This window comes from Felis catus, chromosome A2, assembly GCF_018350175.1.
Source record: "Felis catus isolate Fca126 chromosome A2, F.catus_Fca126_mat1.0, whole genome shotgun sequence".
In the NCBI taxonomy this organism is placed as follows: domain Eukaryota; kingdom Metazoa; phylum Chordata; class Mammalia; order Carnivora; family Felidae; genus Felis; species Felis catus.
In genome coordinates this window covers 140,220,038-140,243,616 of record NC_058369.1, presented here as the reverse complement: position 1 = coordinate 140,243,616, position 23,579 = coordinate 140,220,038, and the positions used below count along the sequence as shown (strand labels likewise).

Sequence of the window (23,579 nt, the reverse complement as noted above, 5' to 3'; positions counted from 1 at the left end):
CCAGTAGTTCATTTTTGCTTTTGTTTCTCTTGCCATAGGAGACCTATCTAGAAAAATGTTGCTATGACTGATGTCAGAGAAATTACTGCTTGTATTGTCCAGTTTTGTGGTTTTATGTCTGACATTTAAGTCTTTAATCCATTTGGAGTTTATCTTTGAATAGGGTTTTAGAAAGTAGTCCAGTTGGAATTTTTTTTTCCATGTAGCTATCCTGTTTTCCTAGCACCATTTATTGAAGAGACTTTTCCCAGTTGTATAATCCTGCTTCCTTTGCCATAGATTAATTGACCATATAAGCATGGGTGTATTTTTGGGCTCTATATTCTGTTCTGTTGATCAGTGTTTCTGTTCTGTATTTGTGGTCTTCTATGGTTCCATACAAATTCTAGTATTCTGTGAAAAATGCTGTTGATACTTTGAGAGGATTGCATTAAATCCTATAGATTGCTTTGGGTAGCATAGACATTTGACCAGTATTCTTCCAATCCATGGGCATGGAATATCTTTCCATTTGTGTCCTCTTCGCTTTCATGAGTGCTAGAGTTCTCAGGGTACAGATCTTTCATCTCCTCAGTTACATTTATTCCTAGGTGTCTAATTCTTCTTGGTACTATTCTAAATGGAATTATTTCCTGGATTTATTTTGCTTTGTTATTTGTGTACAGAAATGCTACTAATTCCTGGGTATTAATTTTGTACCCTGCAGTTTTACTGAATCTATTTGTTTTTCATGGCGCCGATAGCGTTTTCTATATAGAGTATGTTACACAGCCATGAAAAGGATGAGCTCTTGTTAATTGTGACAACACTGATGGACCCAGAGGGTATTATGCTAAATAAGTCAGACTGAGAAAGACAAATACCATGTGATTTCACTCCTGTGGAATCTAAAACAAAAGAATCAGACTTCTAAATACAGAGAGCAAACTCAAGGTTGCCTGAAGGAAGAGGGTGGGGTTTATAGGCTAATAAGGTTGAGTGGGAGGTGGTTTTACAGTTATGGAATGAGTAAATCATGGAAATGTGCACAGAATAGGGAATACAGTCAGTGATATTGGAGTAGTATCCTGTGGTGACAGATGGTAGCTACTTGTGAATGTAGCATATATAGAGAAGTTGAATCACTATACACCTGAAACTAATGTAACACTGTCAACTATACTGAAAAACAAAACAAAATGAAGCAATTAAAAATATTTTTATACATAACATTGGAATGATATGAAACAGTGTTTTGCTTTAACCATCAAAAAACAGAATTTAGAAATCTGAAAAGGAAGAAAGCTTATTATGTTTACCTGTGTTTTCGTTTATTTGGTTTTTCTACCAAATGTTTTCTAGAAAACACTTCAGTTGCTTTTAAAGTAGGTTTGCTTGTGAAAAGTCCTGGGTTTCATTTATCTGAGAAAGTCTGGATATCCCTTCTATTTCCTGAGGACATGTTGGATATAGGATTGTAGGTTTGCCATTTATTTCTTCTTTTGCATAACACTCAACTCTGGCTTCCATGGTTGCTAATAAGACACATATTTTCAATAAAGTATGTCATTTTTCTTAGCTGCTTTACAGATTTTGTTTCAGAAGTTTAATTATTATGGGTCTTGGCATGGATTTCTTCGGGGTTATCCAGTGTTTAGGGTTTTCTTGGTTTCTTGAATCCATAGGTTTGTCTCTCCATGGCAAATTTGGAGAGCTTTCAGCCATGATTCAGTACTTTTTCAGACTCCCCCCCCTTGTTTCTCTTTTCCTGGGATTCCATTGACAGAAAAGCTAGATGATTATTAACCCATAGGTTGCTGAGACTCTGTTGATTTTTTTTTTTCTCTTGTTCATACTGGGTATTTCCTATTCTGCTTTCTAGTTCATATTCTTTCCTCTGTTGCCTCCACTCTGTCATTGAATTCATTCATGGAATTTTAAATTTTGGTTGTATATTTCCTTTAAAATTCCCATTTGTGTTTTTCCTTGCTGAGGCTTCATTTCTTTGAGGCTCTTTTTTTTTTTTTGGATGGGTTTTAATAAACATACTTATAATTGTTCTTTTGAAGTATTTTTATGATGGCTGCTTTAAATCTTTGTCAGGGGTGCCTGGGTGGCTCAGTCGGTTAAGCGTCCAACTTCAGCTCAGGTCACGATCTCATGGACCGTGGGTTTGAGCCCCGTGTCAGGCTCTGGGCTGATGGCTCGGAGCCTGGAGCCTTTTTCCGGTTCTGTGTCTCCCTCTCTCTCTGCCCCTCCCCCGTTCATGCTCTGTCTCTCTCTGTCTCAAAAATGAATAAACATTAAAAAAAAACCTTTGTCAGTTAAATCTGATGTCTGTCATTTCAGTGTTGGCATCTGTTGATTGTCCCTTCAGTTTCCAGTATTCCTGGTTCTTGGTTATGACTATTTTTCTATTGAAACCTGGATCTTTTTGTGTCATGAAAGACTATGGTGGTGGTTAAACTTTAAGTGCTTGTGTTTGCTGCTGGCAGAGAGTAGGGGATACTGCCTCATTGCTAGCAGGGGGAGCTAGAAGTCTAGGTTCTTCAGTGAGCCTCAGTTGACCTGTGAGTGGGGGTTCTTAATTGCTGGGTGGGGTAGAATTTTTGCCTTTTCTCTCCATGGACCCCGTGGTGTTTCTGCTGGTTGATGGTGAAAGTCTTTAGTCTGCACTAGGCCACCTCTGTCCCTACCTGAGTGGGAGGGATGTCACCTTGTGGGGGGGCTGAAGTCCAGGCTTACCGTGTTGCTTCTAGTGATTGAGGAAGAAGGGTGCTCATCATTGCCCAGTAGGCTTTAATCACAACTTCCCTCACTTACTCCGTGGTCTCTGGCACAACCTAGGCAGGAGTGTTTCAGGTGTTCAAGTCTCTAGAGAAAGTAGAATTCCTGACCTTTGTTGGCTTGGGTGGTGGAGATGAAGTAGGTTTGGTTATTTCTTGTGTGTGTGTGTGTGTGTGTGTGTGTTTAGGCCATAACAACTGTATTCCAAATGTTTTCTGTCTAATCAAGTTGCCTGTTTGCTAGTATTTTGGTTATCTGGAGAAGCCTTTTGTCAGGGCTTTTTTTGGGTTGGGCCATTTGTTTTTAGGTGTCCTAAGTATTTAGCTCCAAATCTGGAATATAAGAGGCAGAACCAAACAGTGTTATTTCTTGGTTCCCAGCTTTCTGCCTTCTCTTTAATATTCTTATCCTTGTTTTATAAATCCAAGATTTTCTGTTGTACTTAATGGGAGGAATAGGGAAAAGGACATCTACTCAGTTGTTCCAGAAGCAGCAAAAGTACCATACAATACTTCTTGAATGAAAAAATTGTAGAAATCAAAGATGAGTTTTGAACAGGGGTTAGGGATGGAGTGGGGCTGTGGCAGGAAAGGTATGTGTGATGTTCTAAATAAGCAACCTGAAGAATTCTTGTGGTTTTTGTACCCACGGTGTTGGATTAGAGGAACCTTCACTGGTGACCACATTATTTACAACCTAATGTGCATACACAAGGAATATGCATAATCTGGGGAAATTTAAGTTAGATGGATTGTGTCAATGTCAATATACTGGTTTCAGTATTGTACTCTGGTTTTGCAAATTGTTACCATGGATCAAAGTGGACATGGGACCTCTCTATTTGAACTATGTGTGATTATGGAGTGATCTCCGTAAAAATCTTAAATTAATGAATTCCAAAATACAAAACTAAAACTATAGAGTAAGGTATGTTCACAGAAATCTTGTTTTCAGAGATGTCCCCTCCTTTTTTGGCTAAGTAACCATATCTGTGTTTTTCCTTCTTGTTTTTTTTGTTTGCTTTTGTTTTTTCCTTTGGGAACCTTGATGTGCCCACTTATGAAGAATCCTATTGAAACATTGTATATCGTGCTTTTTCACTTGATAATAAGGTTTGCCTTGGTCACTCTATATAGACTGTTTTCACCCATTATTGCATGGGTGAACCATAGTTCGTTGGCTCTTATAATAACACTATCTTTATGCTGTGGTTATTTTGTATTCTTGTGAGTATATTTTGGAATACAGTAGAGGTGGGATTTCTAGATTAAGTGGAAACATTGGAAATTTTGCAAGAATTTTTAATTCTAGAGAGTTTGTAATGTAGTTAATACCAGGGTGGGATAATCCCATTCACCCAATTACTGTGCTTTTTCTGGCTGTTCTTGGTATTTTTCCACCTTGAACTTTTCAATGAACAATTGAAGGGCGTCTGGATTTTTTTTTTTCTCTATTAGATTATGTCTACATTGTTTGATTGGTCACAAAACCTAGTACTGTGTATGAAAAGGCTTATCAAATCAGTGAGGAAAAAATGGACTTAATAGCCATTTTTGAAACCACTGAATAGCCATATGGAAAAATAAAATTAGATTTGTTCTTCGTTAATGCATAAGAATTAATTCCAAATCCAGAATAAATTCCAAATACAAAAAATGAAATAGTACAAGCCTTAGGAATAGAGAAGGCATTCGTATACAAAATTCAAAACCCAGGAGCAATTAAGACATTAATACATTTGCCAAAGATATAAGCAAGGTTGAAATAAACTGGAAATCATTGCTACACATCATAGACCTAGAATAAGGACTAACCTTGATTTTGTAAGGAGCTATTAAAAACTGGAAGAGTAATAAAAAAGGGTAATGGAATAAATGTAAATGGCTCTTGAACAGGAAAGTATAGGGCGTCTGGGTGGCTTAGTTGGTAAAGGGTCTGACTTGTGGGCTCTGGTCATGATCTCAGGGTTGAGATCAAGCTCCTTGTTGGGCTCTGGGCTGCTTGTGGAGCCTGCTTGGGATTCTTGTGCTCTGGTTCCCTTAGTAGCTCCCCTGCCTTGTGTGTACATGCTTTCAAAAAAACAAAAACATGGGAAAGTATAAAAGCAGTTAAAACAATGAGTGAGCAATCATTTCTTTCGGATCAAGTGGCAGAATGCTACAAGTTTATTTTTTTGCTGGCAAAGCATTGAGAAAAAGCATACTGACATTGTAAGTTCAGATTCAGTGCTCATGCGGAAGTTTTTTCAGGGTGCAGTTAAGAGCATGGACCCTATGCTCCTGATGTTGTAATTACTCTTGTTAGCTACATGACCTTGCACAAATTTCTTGGCTTCCCTAAGTTAGTTATCTTGTCAATGAAAGAGGGATGTAAAAATATTTATCTTGGGTGACTTTTGTGAGAAATAATACATTAAATGAAAACACCATGATATTTTTTTCCTCATCACTTCTGTCCTCACTATTTCCTAATTGTTAAATGATTGCCAGACTAATTCTTAAGCTGAAGATGAAGGGGTACTGGAGGGTACTTGGAGGTTGAACTTGAGCAATTGCAAGTCCATGCCTTGTGCCTGTGCAAGTCACAAGGTTTGGGAAGGTCAGGTGTGGAACTAGAGCTCTGAGTGGGAGGGACAGCATAACCCTACAGTGTGAGTCGTTGTTGTTGCTGTAGTAGTTGTTGCTGTAGTAGTTGTTGCTGTAGTAGTTGTTGCTGTAGTAGTTGTTGCTGTAGTAGTTGTTGCTTAGCTGCAGCAGCTGTTGTAGCATGTTGCGTAGCAGCTGCAGCAGCTGTTGTAGCATGTTGCGTAGCAGCTGCAGCAGCTGTTGTAGCATGTTGCGTAGCAGCTGCAGCAGCTGTTGTAGCATGTTGCGTAGCAGCTGCAGCAGCTGTTGTAGCATGTTGCGTAGCAGCTGCAGCAGCTGTTGTAGCATGTTGCGTAGCAGCTGCAGCAGCTGTTGTAGCATGTTGCGTAGCATGTTGCGTAGCAGCTGTTGTAGCATGTTGCGTAGCATGTTGCGTAGCAGCTGTTGTAGCATGTTGCGTAGCATGTTGCGTAGCAGCTGTTGTGGTTGTTGAAAACCCAGCACTGCTTTTACCCTTCTTATGATATGATACTCAACTACTAGAGTAAATGGTGAGGGACCCAGAAATTGGTGCAAAGTGGGCAAGAGACTTTTTCAGAGACCCAGCTCCAAAGATAGGTCCATTGCAGGTTACATTTTGTTAACATTTCTGAGTGAACACACCCAATGGAGTCTGTATCTTGAAACAAAAATAACCTTGTGAATTGGAGCTGATCTCCCTTTATAGTTACAGAGCCCTGCTACTGGGACTGTGGACAGGTAGGGCAGTTACCTTCAGAAATTCAGAATCTCTAGCCCCACCCCAAGCCTATTGAATTAGACTCTGCATTCAGCAGGATCAACCGGGGATTTGTATGCATATTTCAAAATTAGAAGCATTGTTTACTTGAGACTCTTCTAGGCTAACTATCTAGGAGAGAGGGACAGGCTATATTCATAACTTTTTATTACCTGATTAGCTTGCTTTTTCATTCCCAGTATTGAGACTTTACAGACACATTGCAATTTATTAATCACTTATATGCTAAGACAGTGGTTAAACAAAGTATACCATTATCATCTAATACCTCAAGGTTAAGAGTCAAGTTCTGGTCTCCCCATTTTTACAGTGGAGGAAACTGAGGCAAGGGAATTTTCCCTGCCACCCCCCTCCCAAATGGAAATGCATTGTGCAATTAAGAACATGTGAGGTGAGCATCAGGTATTTCTCTACTGATAAGGATTGAATATTTTGGAGCACATGCCTTGACACGAAATGATTTCTTTAAAAGCTAAGAATTAAAAAATTTAGGAGACAGCATTTAATTTTTGAGAGAGTAGAGTTCATCTTTTCTTCTAACAATAGGTTAATTCTTAAGCAGAATGATTGCAATTAGAGCTGCTGAGAGTTGAAACTTTGCTATCAGTGACTGCCAGGTTAGAGGTGGGGTAATTGGTCAAGTCTTCTAACCATGAAGGACCTGGTGGGTTTATTCCGTACTTGTCAAGGTTTAACAGTTCTCTGGAATGTATGATAAATTTTTGTTTTTTCATTATTAGCCATGGCTCATTTGTTTCCCTCCCTTTCAGGTCTAGTTCTGTTGTATATCTGTATGGTTTCACCTGCTTACAGCATTTCTTGCTTCTACCACAGCCGGGGAATAACTTCAAGAATTACATATTTTAACTGACTTCTAAATTAGGCGTCATGTTTTGATCTTTTGTTTAAAAAATGTAGATAAACTTGTCTCCTGCACAGCTTTGTGAAATCAGTTTTTCCAGATGTGAGGTCAAAGCATAATCATCTGAAGTATATTCTTGAGCATTACGTGGGGCCTTGAACACCCTTTTTCTGGAAGCAAATTAGCATTCTGGGTGAGTTGAGCAGTACGTCTCTAGTTAGGTGCACTTTGGAGATTCTCTGAACAATTGTGACTAAGGAAAGCATACATTACATGTAGAATGATAATTTAGTGAGTTACAGGAGCAATGTATTCAAACCACTTTATTGTAGCTATGTTGCAAAGTCTAAGCATGCAGAAGCCTTCCCCCCCACCCCCCACTTTACCTCTTAAATACATCTTGGTTTTTGCCTGTAAAGCTGCCTGCTTCAGTTGTATTTTCCTTCACGCTTTGTGCTAAAGCTCTGTTGGACTGATCTAGGAAAAATTCCCACTCATCCTGTTGGGAGTACAGGGACCCTGAATCAAAAGTGTCTAAAGGAGGTTTCCATGAACCAAAATACAATCAATTTAATAACATGACAACTGTATGTGAATATCATAGTTTCTTGATTCACAGGAACTTGTAATAAAAATAGTGAAATGCTGGCTGTCTTTAAAATTGCACAACAAAATAGATTAGTATGTGTATATATACCAATATACACAAATTCAAACATTTTAGGCTTTGTAGGCCATAGTGTCTCTGTATCCACTCTGGTAGTGCAGAAGTAGTCCTAGTATGCAGATACATGGCATGGCTGTGTCATAGCAAAATTGTGGATGCAAGTTTTAACTTCATAGAATTTTGGTGTGTTGTGAATAATATACTTGATTAAAAAAATTTTTTTAAACATGAGAATACCATGTCTCCTAGAAAGTATGCTAGGCCCCCGTAATGTAGATTTTATAGTCTGTTGACACCATTATGGTTGTGGTGCAGTTAAGATGCTTCTTAGAGTATTTCAGTTGATACTTGAAAATTCTACATTTGTTTCAGGCTTCACTAAATTGAGAAGACTTCTTATTTTGCTTATGTGATCTGCTTTAAGTAGATCTCCTCTCTCTGTAGGATTTTGCTAATACTACTTCCGAGAATATTGTCTGCTTGACTTGTGTTGTTCAGAATACTAGCGAGATATTAGTTGGAAGGCAGAATAGCTTGATGTAGTTAGGCTTTGTAATCAGGTTCCGCATTGCTGGCTTTGATTTGGGCGCACTTCTAAGCCTCATTTTACTCAGCTTTAAAATGGAAATAGAGGACTAGTTTTGCCCCCCACATCACTATACACACATGAATGAAGTAATTTTTTTAAAAACTGGGGGAAAGGTGCCTGGGTGGCTCCATCAGTTATGCGTCTGACTCTTGATTTCTGCTTAGGTCGTGATCTCATGGTTCATGAGTTCAGAGCCCCATGTTGAGCTCTGTGCTTGCAGTGTGAGGCCTGTTTGGGATTCTCTGTCCCTCTCTCTACTCCTCCCCTCTTCATGCATGCTGTGCATAAATAAACTTTAAAACCTAGGGGAAAAGCAAATTAAAACAGTGAGCTCCCACTGCATACCATAGAATGGCCCAAACTTGAAACATCAACACCGAATGCTGACGTAGAGCAATAAGAACTTATATTGCCGGTAAGACTATAAATGGTACAGCTACTTTGGAAGATGGTATGATGGCTTCTTACAAAAAGAACATACTCTGACGATACAACCCAGCCATTGTACTCCTTAGTATTTGCCCAAAGTACTTGAAAACTTAAGCTCACACAGAAATCAGCACATACATGTTTATGGCAGCTTTATTCATAATTTTCAAAACTTAGAAGCAAGCAAGATATTATTCAGTAGGTGAGTGGATAAATAAGCTGGTATATCCAGACAGTGAAATGTTATTCACTGTTTAAAGGAAATATGAAGCCGTAAGATGTGCAGGAACCTTAAACGCATATTACGAAGTGAAGGAACTGATTTGAAAAGGCTCCTGTAGGATTCCAATTACAATGTTCTAGAAAAGGCAGAATTATAGGGAAAGTAGATAAATGGTGGTTGAGGGCTAGGGAAGGGGAGGGATGAATGGGCATAGCACAGAAGGTTTAAGGCAGTGAAAACACTGATACCATAATGATGGGTATGTGTCATTAGTATACGTTTGTCCAAAACCATAGAACGAATGCCACCAAGAGTGAAGCCTCAGATAAACTGAGTCCTTTGGGGGGTTACGATGTCAATGTAGGGTTATCAACTGTAACAAATACACTATTCTGGAGGATTTTGGTAATGGGGCAGCCGTGTGTGTTGGGGTAGGAGGGTTTCTATGGGAAATCTCTGTACCTTTCCCTTCATTTTGTCAACCTAAAACTACCCCCAAAATACTTCTGATTAAAAGCCAGCATGGGTAACATTATTTCAAAACTTTAAGTCCGGGCCACCTGGGTGGCTCAAGTCATGATCTTTGTGGCTTCAGAGTTTAAGCCCTGCGCTGGGCTCTGTGCTGACTGCTCGTAGCCTGGTGCCTGCTTTGGATTCTGTGTGTGTCTCTCTCTCTCTCTGCCCCTCCCCGCTTGCTTGCTTGCTCTCTCTCCCTCCCTCAAAAATAAACCCTTCAAAACCAAACCAAACAAAAAAAACCCCAAAACTTTATGTCAGACCTCATTTCTCCCTGGTTAACATGTTTATGGGACATACTCATTTTCCCGTGTTTAAAGAGGAAGGCCTGTTTTTGAAGGGGGGGGGAGGAAGAGTTAGTACATCTGTAACTTAAAAAATTCTTTATTAAAGTATTTCCCAGTACCCAGTTTTTTGGGGGTAATACTAAGAATGGTATTATCAAATAAAGTCCTGAAGGGCAATTGAGACCAAGCTGTGAACACAGACGGTACGGTTTTTTTAATGCAGTGGTATTGTCAGAATACCCCCTTTATAGCCTGCATGCATTTCCAGGCATTTAGTGAAGTCCAGTTTCTTGATGTTACAGTTCAGTTTTTAAGACAGTATCTATACTTAAAAGATTCTTAATGTAAATAAGCAAGGTAATTTACAAGTGATAGTGGTTTTGAGTGTTTTTTTTGACTAGAGAACAATGAACACTCCATTTATGGTTAGCAAACAGCTAGAAATGATGAGTTATATAATGCCACAATTACATTTTAGTAAAAAGACTTAAGAGTAAGTATCACAAATTAGCATAATTAAGCAATATAAGTATAGTCTGTTGATATAATTTGGAGCTGTGTGGAAAATTAAAGTGTCCTTACTCACTTTCATTTCTGAACAGGGAGTAGGAGGAGAAGAAAAACCCTATAAATGCAGGTATTGATTTACATCTTGCAGGGAAGGGTCAAAAGGGACTTGGCTGTAGATAAAGACATAATTAGCTTGTACTTTTCTCTAAGATAATGTTGTCTTTGAAAAATCTTTCTACCTATGCTGCTTTAAAATCTGAGTGGAAGAATGGAAGGTGGTAGGGCCTTGGTCTTTGTTCATAGCTTTTCCTGCAGTGTTCCATATTGGGTAGAATACCAGAAGATTGGATTCCTAGCTTTAGGAGGTCCAAGGAGCAGTTGACAAATAGCACATTGAGAGCCAACCAAAAATAACTACTAGGTTTTCAGGGTGTGTTAACAAATAGTAGTGTTCGTTATATAGAGAAAGTTCATAGGAGGACACTATATTTAATTAAAAATGACCCTAATTTTAAGAAACCATAGTATTAGTAATGAAACGAGATCTTTTTAGCATCTAATCTGTAATAACTGGAAGATAGTATGGCCCAAACATAGGATGAATAAACGGTATGTGTTGGGTATTATATAAAGATTTTGAAAAACAAAGTGTTGTACCTATCATAAAGATGACCCCCTCCCCACCCATTTTCATAGGAAGTTTTTAATTGCAATTCCCATGTTAAAAAGTTCTTTTATGCTATTTTTGTTTTCTATAGCATTTACCAGCCTTTAGCATTTATTCATAGTTTTAGATCTATAGCTAACTAGAAGGAAAGACTATTTCTCTTCTTTGAAGTTCTGTTTTCTGTCAATATATCATGAAAATCCTTTAGAATAACTGATCAACCTATATAACCTTGATGGATATGTATACCATCATGCAGATAGGGAATTGATAGCAGAAATCACTGAACATGTGTTGGGACAAGTAGGGTATTTAGTCCATTGGAACCTCAGTCTACCAAATTGTACGAAAGGAAACATACAGGAGGGGAAGAAATAAGTTGAAAATCCCAATCAGCTGAGGACCCAGAATACTAGAATCTTTAAAAGGGGAAAAAGCAACAGTAAATGATCTAAATGATTGAATAAATAATAGAGGAGTTTGCTCAGTTTAGCAAATTATTGCCCTAATTAGTTTTAGCAGTGGGTAATGTAATAAAACAATATTTTCCAAGATATTTCATCTCCATATATTAAAAAATCACTTAGTAATAGGCATTTAAGATTCCTCTTTTTGTGGCTTGACAGTTGATATTTGTGGGTATTTTTAAATACATTACAAAGTGGTTTCCTTTTTAATGTTCTCTTTGTTTTGTGTTTTTGAGAGAGAGTGTGAACAGGGGAGGGGCAGAGAAGGGAGACAGAGAATCGAAGCAGGCTCCAGGCTCTGAGCTGTCAGCATAGAGCATGACGCAGGGCTTGAACCCATGACCATGAGATCATGACCTGAGCTGAAGTTGGACGCTTAATCAACTGAGCCATCCAGGTGCCACATACAAAGCTGTTTCATACTAAGATATGAGGCAGTATTTTTTCCGTAGACCCTTGCCATCTTCTAAATTTTTAGTAAATTTTTATTTTTGTGATCTGAAATGATATATGGCACACGTGCAGAAAACCACATGAAACAGATCTAGAGCATAATGAGTTATTAACTCGGCATAGCCTCCTTTTGGTGACCAGGTAGTTAGAGCTTGGAAAGTACTCCAGAAGTCTGCCAGTGTCCTAAGACAAGCCCTTGGTGGTCCTAAATTTAAATTAGAATTATCAGTATGAATCTCCATATGTATGAACACTACCTGTACATCAAAATCCTATCTCTCCCTATAAAACATTTAAAATCTATATTTCCTAGCTCTTTTACTCTTTCTATGGAAAATACATAGAAACAGTCTAGTAATAATGAGCATTCCTAGTGCCAAGACTGAGCCCTTGAAATCCCGCTTTCCATAAGTTTGTCCAATATCTATAGTTTAAAAACATTTTTTAAAATTACGTTTCTTTGTTTTTGAGAGGCAGAGACAGAGTGTAAGTGGGGGGGAGAGGGGCAGAGAGGGAGACACAGAATCTGAAGCAGGCTCCAGGCTCTGAGCTGTCAGCATAGAGCCCGACATAGGGCTCGAACTCACGAACTATGAGATCATGACCTGAACCAAAGTCGGACGCTTAACCAACCGAGCCACCCAGGCGCCCCTCCATATCTTTAGTTTTACTGAAGTGTAGAAATTGTGGCAAATGCTGGGGCTTTAGAAGATGTCAGGTGGGGAGTATGCCTGTGTTCAGAGCTATGTGAATTTGGTATGTTCTGCATTTATAATGAGGACTTTATAGCTAAGAAATAGTTGGACCTTGAACACAATACGCCTCAAGACAACACTTCAGTATCTGCGTTGGTATTGTCAAAGAAGGAGTTTGGTTTTGTTACTTTAGCAGTAAAGCTGCTGTTACCCAGTTTCTTAATGTTGTACTCCAGGCCCTCCTGCTCTTGATCAGTAAAGTTGTCAAGGTGGTTAAGAATGTGTGGCAGAACTCTGGAAAACAGTGTGGAGGTTCCTCAAAAAATTAAAAATAGACCTACCCTATGACCCAGCAGTAGCACTGCTAGGAATTTACCAAACGGATACAGGAGTGCTGATGCATAGGGGCACTTGTACCCCAATGTCTATAGCAGCACTCTCAACAATAGCCAAATTGTGGAAAGAGCCTAAATGTCCATCAACTGATGAATGGATAAAGAAATTGTGGTTTATATACACAATGGAGTACTACGTGGCAATGAGAAAGAATGAAATATGGCCCTTTGTAGCAATGTGGATGGAACGGGAGAGTGTGATGCTAAGTGAAATAAGCCATACAGAGAAAGACAGATACCCTATGTTTTCACTCTTATGTGGATCCTGAGAAACTTAACAGAAACCCATGCGGGAGGGGAAGGAAAAAAAAAAAAAGAGGTTAGAGTGGGAGACAGCCAAAGCATAAGAGACTCTTAAAAACTGAGAACAAACTGAGGGGTGATGGAGGGTGGGAGGGAGGGGAGGGTGGGTGATGGGTATTGAGGAGGGCACCTTTTGGGATGAGCACTGGGTGTTGTATGGAAACCAGTTTGACAATAAGCTTCATATATTGGGAAAAAAAAATGTGTGGCAGAGAATTCAACCGAACTGGGCTATAATTCTGTAAAACTGTACTTTCTTAATGCTGAATCAGAAAGGTATGTATAACTGAATGGTGAAGTTCCATAAAGCATGAACATAGAAGGTGGGGTTTCTAATTAAAACACAACTACACCATCAGTGTGTCAGAATTCAGTCTGGAGGCACAAACTGAAAGTAATTTGAACAAGAAAAACTTAACAGTTTACCATAAAAAGAATAAACAGAACTTTCAGTGATAGATTGGATAGATCAGAGCATCCAAGTTCTGGGCTGAAATGTGCCCTGTCACAATTCTCATGTTGAAATCCTAATGCTCCAGTACATCAGAAAATACCCATATTTGGAGATAAGGCCTTTAAAGATGTCACCAAGTTAAAATGAGGCTGCTGTAGTGGGCCCTAATCCAGTCTGACGAGTGTCCTTACAAGTAGAAGAAATGAGAACTTCCAAAGAAGACACAAAGATTCATGTGCATGGAGAAAGACCGAGGACCCAGCAAGAGGGCAACCATCTGTAAGGCAAGGAAAAGAGGCCTTAGAAGAAACTGAACCTGCTGACACCTTGACCTTGGACCTCAACCTCTTGAAGTAGGAGAAAACAAATTTCTGTTCAAGGCACCTAGCCTATGGTATTGTTATGGCAGCCCTAATGAACTAATAAACCAAGGAAAGAACAAACTTGGGAAGGGGGCTGCCTCTCCGGGGCTGGGATTCAGATTTCCTTATAGAAGGAATGGTTGCAGCACATGGTGTAGCAGAAGTTAAATGAGTTTTCCAGGCTACGGCTGGTCTACAATTGCCAGGCAAGCCAGATACTACTCCAGCTAAGAGACAGCTTGAGTCTGGTCGGCGGGGAATGCCTCTCAGGGGTTCACGTGGGCCCCGATGGTGGAAGGAGGCAGAAAGATTCTGGCAATGGAAGCGTGCTTGTTTCCCTGGCCGAGTGGAGCAAGGCCTGAGGTGTAAACTGTCTAGGGCAGGAGGCTCTAATGAAGTGTTGCCTGGGCTGAGATTTGGGGCTAGGAGCTCACTGAGAGTCTGTGGTTTGGGGGCGTGTAGCTGGTACAGCACTGTGTCCCTGTCTTTGCACTGCTTATAGCCGGTAATAGGACCAAAAAAGAGTGAACACAGGCACTTTGGAACCGGGAAGGTAGTGCCCCTTCCTCCTGCAATGTCCCACCAGCATCCTCTGCTGACAGTTCAATAGCACATTCACTGCAAAGGGAGGAATACTTCTTCGTGGTCAGCTCTCTTAGTGTAGGCAAAAAATGGTGGGTCTGGAGCCAAGAGGCAGTAGAATGTTTCTTGTCCTATGTGCTCTCCCTCTTTCCTATAAATGAACAGTCTTTAACGTTGTTTGGGAATTAAAAAACAAAATTCCAATGGACTTATCTTGCTTTTAATATTGCCCATGCTTAAGCCAAAAAACACTCTTCTCCAGAGAGAAGAAAGCAAGGGTTACCAGAGGGAGAGGTGAGTAGGGGGCAATGGGTGAAATAGGTGAAGGGGTTTTAAGAGTCTGCTTATCCTGGTGAGCATGGAGTAATGTATAGGTTTGTTGAGTCCCTATACTCTACACCTGAAACAGAACACTGTAGGTTAACTACACTGGAATTAAACATTTAATAAAAATACCCATCTTTAGAGTATAGGTTAAACAAATTTCTAGACTTGAGGATAGTCATAACTGTAGAGGAAAAGCTTATGGAAGTGGTAGTTTTTGGCAAAAATTCTTACTGCTAACCTAAAACCATGAGTTCCTTATCTGTATTCTGTTCACTGAGATTGCTATGTGAGTGTATCACCAACTACAGAAAACTGCGAGAGAAAGACAAAATCATTAGGATTGCTTTTAATAGATGACAGGATTCTGGATGAACAACTTGTTTATTTAGACACATCAAGTTATTTAAGTCAGTGTTAAAACAGCATTTATGTTATAAATCCATTAACTGTCCTTGCCGGTATAGTGAAGTTACTAGAGGGAATTATTTAGGCAATAAATTCTAGAATCAGGCCTTTATTTTTTCAATCAGAACACTTTGTTAGATGTGTTTTCTTTTAGTTTGGGTGAGGTGGCAGGAAAAGAAATGACAGGCGAAATTTTTATTGCCAGTTCGAAGTAAATTTCAATGTAGAATGGAGATAGTCACAAAAGTGGTTTATTCACTCAAAACGGAAAACATATCTAACTCCTCAGAAACCTTTATATAGAATAAATTATTATAACTTAGTTTTTTAAACTACATCATGAAGAGCTTCTGACCATGCAAGTCTCATCCTATCTGGTGGTTCTGCCACAATAAGAATGCCAAAAACCTGAAGTAATGAGTTAGTACCTCTTAATTTTACTTTGAGAAGGATCCTGTGACAAAGGGTTGCATATCCAGTGCTCTGATATACATACTAATACACATAAAAGGCATGATTCCTACCTAAACGAGAAAGTCTTGCTTTGTTGGAGAGTTCATGGTTAAGTACCCTATAAAACCTCTATAAAGAGCTAGTGTTAAAGGTCATTGTGCCTGTGTCCTTTTATCCTGCCATTCAAGTTTAAGCATGGGATAGACTGTGGCAAATTGGTAGTATCCATGCACATTTTATTTTCCTTTTTGTTTGCAGAGGGGTTCTTCTGTGAGATGAAAGGTGCCTATTTCCTAGTAACTGGTCAGTGTGTAATGTTGGCACTTGGCAGTTGTTCACCAGCCCTTGATAGTTCTGAGACCCTGTTTTTGTGACTTCTGATACCCGTTGTGGTCATCTAATTACTTGAATTCTAACCAGGAAAGATGGTTATGACCTGTCAGGGTAAATGATTTGGGAGGACTACACTTAGCTTGTAAATGAATAAATATGGAGGGTTTTGATCTTTGGTTCTACCGTTAAAATTAGCTTAGGTCCAGATAAATTATGTTTTGCTATTGAATATACAGAAGAATAAAAAAAACCCTGAAGGAACTCTCCCATGCTTATCACCCATGTTGGGTGTAGGCTGTAGAAATAAAAGAAAGCCTGTGAGTTTTGCTCTCAAACTTGTGCATGTGTCTTCTGTTATTAACTAGAACTAATATTAAGTGGACAATATTGATAAACACAATAAAGGTCCTTCTGAGATAATATATTCTTCTGATTAAGAATGCTCCCTACCAGGAGCGCCTGGGTGGCTCAGTCGGTTAGGCGGCTGACTTCGGCTCAGGTCATGATCTCACAGTTCGTGAGTTCGAGTCGAGCCCCACGTCGGGCTCTGTGCTGACAGCTCGGAGCCTGGAGCCTGCTTCGGATTCTGTCTCTCCCTTGCCCCTCCCTTGCTCATGCTCTGTCTCTCAAAAATGAGTAAACGTCTAAAAAAAAATTTTTTTTTTTAATGCTCCCTACCAATCCCTAGAGATTACTTATGGTTTCCCTTATGATTCTAACCAATCTAGTTTAAGTGTATGGTATTAGAAATGACAAGCAGGTGAGAAGAACTTCTAGAGGTAGCAAAGAGATTACAGGGAAAAAGGATAGTTGATCTCGAGGCAAGACCAGAAAATCTGATCAGGTGTATAAGAATTTGAGGCATGTCAGTCTAGTCATTAACATAGGGAAACTGCCCCTCCATGGTACATAGTATCCTTAGGACATCTGTTATAATCTAGAGTAGTAATCTCCAATCACGGTAATTTAGAGGTTTAAGAAAGGCTGAAATATTTTCTGCTTCATTGACTTAATACTGCATACTCCAGTTTGTAGCCAAAAATCCTTGTCATTTCCTTAAAATGCCATTGAAGAAATATTCTAGGGGTGCCTGGGTGGCTCAGTCGTCGAGCGTCCGACTTCAGCTCAGGTCATGATCTCGCAGTCTGTGAGTTTGAGCCCCGCATGGGGCTCTGTGCTGACAGCTCAGAACCTGGAGCCTGCTTCCAATTCTGTGTCTCCCTCTCTCTCTCTGCCCCTCCCTCACTTGTGCTCGCTTGCTCTCAAAAATATTAAAAAAATTTAAAAAATAATGGTAAGTTGATCTCTTGGCTTCAACTAGAACTGTCAGCCATTCAATTGCACAGGAGTTCAGAGAGAAGATAATCTATTACATTAAAAAAACTTTCCTGAAAGAAAACTCAGTCTATATATGTGGTTGTAAAAATGTAGCATTTAGTGGTTATGAATGTTGATATTCAAACTTTTGGTAGATATTTATAGATTTGCCTTGTTTTGGCTTACAAGAAGTTATTTTATAAAAAGTCATTTTAAAGGATGTTTAAAAGCTTAGAGTAAATTAACTTGTTTTTTTTCTTCTAGAGAAATACTGGTTATGCCATTGCCTTGCGCTGATGTGGGGAAAGGAAGTGCAGGGGTCAGAATTAAAGCTTTGTCTAAGACTTTTCTGAACTTAGAGTTCAGGTTCAGTCCTATCCTCAGTCAGGGACAGACCAAGAGCATTGTGATGGCTGGGGACACTGACCACAGTGGATTGATGGCCCTTTCCCACCATTTGGCCAGAGGGAGTATAGCTGTTAGTCACAAAGCAAAAAGCCTTAGTGCAAATATGTTTGTGATTCTTTCCATTCAGGAATCATCCCCCCAACACAGTTAAAATGGAGCATAAATACACTGGAAGAGCCAGACATTCATCTTGGTTATTTAAAAGAATGTTGACAGCTCTGAAGTGTGTATAATACTCAGTTGACAATGCCTTGTTTTCTTAATTGAAGCAATTTAATTTTAAATTGAGGATCTTCTTTCTCAAACCTCTTTCCATTGAAGAGACCAGTGTCAGAGGCCTGAGCTCACCATCTAGTGGTTAAAGGTTACTGTGAGTAAGGGTATGTCACGTTATCATACATGATCAAGAGAAAACACCATGGAGAATGACCAGCTCTATTTCACAGTGGTAGCAACCTGACATTCTTCAGATCCCGAAGTGAGTTCCATAATAGAATGTTTTCTTCCCTACTCTTTATCTTAGATTACCAGGACAAGGATTTAGGCAGGTGGTTACTGTTTCTACCTTGCGAAGGAAGAAATGAGTCTTGCCAGATTGTGATTACTCTTTACAGAATACTGGCAATATGTACTTTTTCACTTAAGATGTACATTTTTTTTTTTAAGCAGCAAGGTAAGGGATTAAGTGAATTTCTACAAACAGCATTGAGCTGTATGACCTGTATTCACCGGTTTAATTTTTAAAAGTTAATTTTTGAGTTCATCTACAGTATGACAAGGCAATAAGGGGGGAGATGGGGAAGTGAAGAGGCCTAGATCCTTAAAAATACATGCATATGATAATGCATCCATATTGGTTTCTTATTAAAAACCATTTTTTAGAACAGTAAAATAAAAATATGAGAAATCACAACATGTTAATAAAGGTAGTCATTGTAAGAACTGTATCCTTTTGTATACATGAATTTGATTATAAAAGGGATAGTGGTCTGTGTTCTGTACTTTACCAGCTTTCCTTAACTACTTTTCAGGGCTATCATTTTAATGGTCGATGCCATTGTATGCATGTGTAACTATTTAACCAACCAACTACTTATATTTGGATGGTGGCTAATACTTAAAAAAGTGTTTTGAAGAACCTTTTTATTTAAAAAAATTTTTTTTTTAACATTTATTTATTTTTGAGACCGAGACAGAGCATGAACAGGGGAGGGTCAGAGAGAGAGAGGGAGACACAGAATCTGAAACAGGCTTCAGGCTCTGAGCTTTCAGCACAGAGCCCGACGCGGGGCTTGAACTCACGAACTGCGAGATCATGACCTGAGCCGAAGTCGGACGCTTAACCCACTGAGCCACCCAGGCTCCCCTTGAAGAACCTTTTTAAACAAACCTGTGTGTCAGGCTTTATGCCAAGTCTCAGAGATGACAGGAGAGATGTGATTTCTTCAGTGATGGAGCTTCTGATGGGAGAAGATACTTATGGTTGGACATTTATAATGGGATAGACCTATACCTAGGGTGTGTAAAGGCATGTGGGTGCATATCTACATTAGGGAATTCAGAAAAATTTTTTGAACTGAGGTCCCAGGAGTGAGACTGGGCCAGCTGTTACAGAAGACTGAGGTAGAGCATTTGAGGCAGAAAGAATAGGAAGTGCAAAGTTCCTGAGGCAGCCGTAGCCTCAGCTTGTTGTTAAAAGGAAGAGATCTTTGAGTATCTATTTCTCCTTCTGCTTTGAAAATGAATCATGGGTTCAGTGTTAGTTTAGAAAGCTGGACTTTATTTTTTTTTAACTTTAATTTTTTTTGCCCACATAGGGTAATTTCAGGGGGATGTTTGGCACCCACAGTATAGTATTATTCACAGTACTATCCACATAGTAGAAACATAAACACTCTATTCAGGTTATTTTTACATCTTTGAATTTTTAAGATTTTACCCATATTGACACCTTTGAGACATTGTAAGTTTTTTCTATAAGATTTTTGAATACTGTTAGTTGTAGGTCTTGAAGCCCTTACTGAAGCCTTAGGGTTTAAAAATTCTCTTGACTTTCCATATGGATCTGATTTCCAGTAAATACCAATTTAAGTTTTCCTTTTTTAAAATGTATATTTTTGACTAATGCATTTTCTTACTGCATTGACTAAAAATATAGTGAGTAGTAGCAATGGTACTAGGGATCCTGTTTTTTTTTTCCTAATTTAAATGAGAGCATACCTAATATCTTCTGGCTAATTGTGTGGGAGATTTGTGCTAGGTACACTTTGATACCCTTTACTACATGAAGACCCTTGAATACTGGTCCTTGCTAAATACATTTTGTTAGCAAAGGGTGATGAATTACTTAGATTCTTTTAAGCATTGATGTGATCACATGACATTTATTCTTTAATCTGTTAATGTAACAGATTTCATTAGGATATTTCTAACATACTGGACCATCTGTACATTCGTGGCATAAACATTAGTGGGTTTAGGCACATTATCTAGGAGCTTGTGAGAAATGCAGATTCTCAGGTATCTACTGAACCAGAATCTGAATTTTAAAAAGACTCCCAGGGGCGCCTGGGTGGCGCAGTCGGTTAAGCGTCCGACTTCAGCCAGGTCACGATCTCGCGGTCCGTGAGTTCGAGCCCCGTGTCGGGCTCTGGTCTGATGGCTCGGAGCCTGGAACCTGTTTCCGATTCTGTGTCTCCCTCTCTCTCTGCCCCTCCCCCGTTCATGCTCTGTCTCTCTCTGTCCCAAAAATAAACAAACGTTGAAAAAAAAAAATTGAAAAAAAAAAAGACTCCCAGGTGACTCACGTGAATGTTAAAGTTTAAGAATCCCTGTCCTGGAACTTGATCAGTGTTTGTTAAAGGTTACGTACGTGTTTTAACAGAGTATTAATCTGTGAGGTAAAAATTTCTCCTTTATTTTGACAAGTTAGATTGTGTACTGTGCTTAAAGAAATCGGAGATGTTAAATTTTCCAACATGACTACATTTATCAAAATATTTCTCATGTGAATCAAATATGAAACAGGAATAGAAACTAGTATTGTGACTCTGGATGTATCCGTTTATTGAGTAATACATTCCAAGTATTGAACTAGATTGTAGACAGTGAAAATGGCTTATGGAGCACTGTTTGCATATATATCTATTTTAAATATTTTTATTTATTTTTGAGAGAGTATGTGAAATGGGGAGGGACAGAGAGAGGGAGACACAATGCAAAGCAGGCTCCGAGCTGTCAGCACAGAGCCGCGGGGCTCGAACTCACGAACTGCGAGATCATGACCTGAGCCAAAGTCGGACACTTAACCGCCTGAGCCACCCAGGCGCCCCTGCATATATTAACTTTCCAGGACAAGGGAGTGTTAGGTGTTTCCTTCTGAGAAGCCACAAGCAGCCTTTCTAAAGTTCCTTAGCTGGTGGGTGTTGGGGCCGGGAGCTGTAGATTTATCTCCCCAGCCCGAGGTTTGGTGACTTTTTTCCCCACACGGATAAAGGTATTACCTGGGGAAAAAGTGTAAATATAAGGCATCGAACCTCACCACTTAGAAGAGAAAGTGAACAATTGAATATTTTAAAGAATTTTAATTGTTAGGTTATATGTTGACTGATTGGAGTGCCATGGCTAATGTTTTTATCTCCTTGTTCAGGCCTTTTGATGAAAAGATTTTTGTTGAATTTGATTCCATTTTAATTCTTTAGGTTAATGTTCTATATTTGCTTAATGAGCTATACTCCTTAAAAATATACTTTCATCTTCTCATAAAAAATACTGTGTTTTGTGTTTCTTGCATTATTTGGGAACTATGTTTTATAATTAGTATTTTCAGATAGATTGGCAATATCTCAGGGTTGGTATTTAAAGAAAAGTGCTGTATTATTGAAAGGTAGGAAGATTATAAACCTGTATCTGATTTTGTTTATAAAGCCATTAGGTTTATCATGTGACTTAAAATGTGACCAATATTTTAACAATGGAAGATCATTTTTCTAAATGTGGGTTATACCTGAACAGATGATTTCACTAGTACTCCTTGCATAGAGGGCTTTTTGTGGGTCCCCACCTAGCTGTCCAAAGTAACTGTTAGGTGCTTTCTGCAAAGGGAGACTTCTCTTCACCCTCCTGTCTTGGAGAAATCAAGCAGCAGGTAAAGAAGGTTTGCATAAATCTTTTATGAGCTCAGGAAAACTCAAACACTCCTCCCATAATGTAGCCTTTATTTTCTTCCTGGAACAAGTCTTCCATGAAGTAGAGTTTAAAATAAAATGGAAGTGGGGCACCTGGGTGGCTCAGTTGATGAAGCATCTGACTCTTGGTTTCGGCTCAGGTCATGAACTTGCAGTTTGTGAGTTTAAGCTCCGTATTGAGCTCTGTGCTGGCAGCTTGGAGCATGCTTGGATTCTTTGCTTTCTTGATCTCTCTCTCGCTTTTGCTCTCTTTCTCTCCCCCTTCCTTTCTCTTTTTCTCTTTCTCTCTTTTTCTCTTTTTCTCTTTCTCTCGCTCTGTTTCGCGCTCGCTCTGTTTCGCGCTCGCTCTGTTTCGCGCTCGCTCTGTTTCGCGCTCGCTGTTTCTCTTGCTCTTTTTTATCTCGCTCTTTCCCGCTTTCGCACTCGTGCTTTCGTGCTCACTTTCTCTCGCTTTCTCTTTCGTTTTCTCTCTCTAGCTCTCTCACTCTTTCTCTCTCTCTCGCTTTCTCTCGCTCTTTTTCTCTAGCTCTTGCTCTCACTTGCTCTCACTTTCTTTCTGCCCCTGCCTTCCCCCCAGCTGTGTGTGTGTGTGTGTGTCTCTCTCTCTCTCTCTCAAAATAGATAAACTTAAAAATACATAAAATAAAATGGAAGTCTCTAGAGTTCCAATACAATTGGGTCTACAAAACTTGTGATGGAGTCCATGGTAGAATTTCTTTTGTTCAAAAGGTTACCTTATAATGTTTTGCATTGGCTAAGGCTTTGTGAAGACTAACCTTCCATTTGCTTTTGCAGCATTTGGGATAATAAAGGACCTATATATAGGTTGATATAGAGACAGAGGCTGTAAATATCCAGGTAGTGGTGGTTCCCCTCTAAAGAATTTCATTTCAGCTGATAGTTAATGTCTTAGTCTGTGCGGAAGTTTATGTGCTTACTTTGGCTTTTCATCAAGGAGAGTAGCCTATTACCTTGCTCCAGGGGCTGAGTGAGCTGTGGCCTTGAGCAAGCAATGATGGCTGAGTCAAGGATGGTGTGTTCAGGGAGGCTCATAGAGCCTTCCTTCCTGGTTTTTGCTCTTGATATTTATAATGAGTTAGGGAAGAAAAGAAGTTGTTAGAGCTTTACCATGGAGTTAGAGTTCTTGAGGATAATGTGAAGAGGAGGATTCCATGTCTGAACGTTAGTCAAAGAATAATGTTCAAAGGTTAGGGGTTGGAGAGATGTACCAAGGAATTTTAAACAGTGAAAGTGGGAAGAAATGAGAAAATCTGTGAAATCATAAGGGGCCTTGAGTAATCTTTTTAGACACTGGACACCATAAATCTGTGGTGTTTTAGGTTTGTGTGTATGTGTATTTATAGATGGAATGGCTGAAAGGTACAACTTTTAGGTTTCCTCGTTTGCACTCGGTGGTCTTTGCATGAACTCAAGGATTCCTACTGGAATGCTCAGACATGCAGTCAGGAATCACATTAGAATTGTACAAATCTTACCCATGGTGTGTTGACTAGAAGTTGAGGTAAACATAGTGCTGT

At 39.3% G+C, this 23,579-nt stretch overlaps 1 protein-coding gene across 23 annotated transcripts in view; it reads left to right on the top strand.

The window, feature by feature from the left end:
- CADPS2 (calcium dependent secretion activator 2) overlaps window positions 1–23,579 on the top strand; it is a 540,930-nt gene that overhangs the window by 50,397 nt on the left and 466,954 nt on the right. The gene's annotated exons all lie outside the window — the stretch shown is intronic.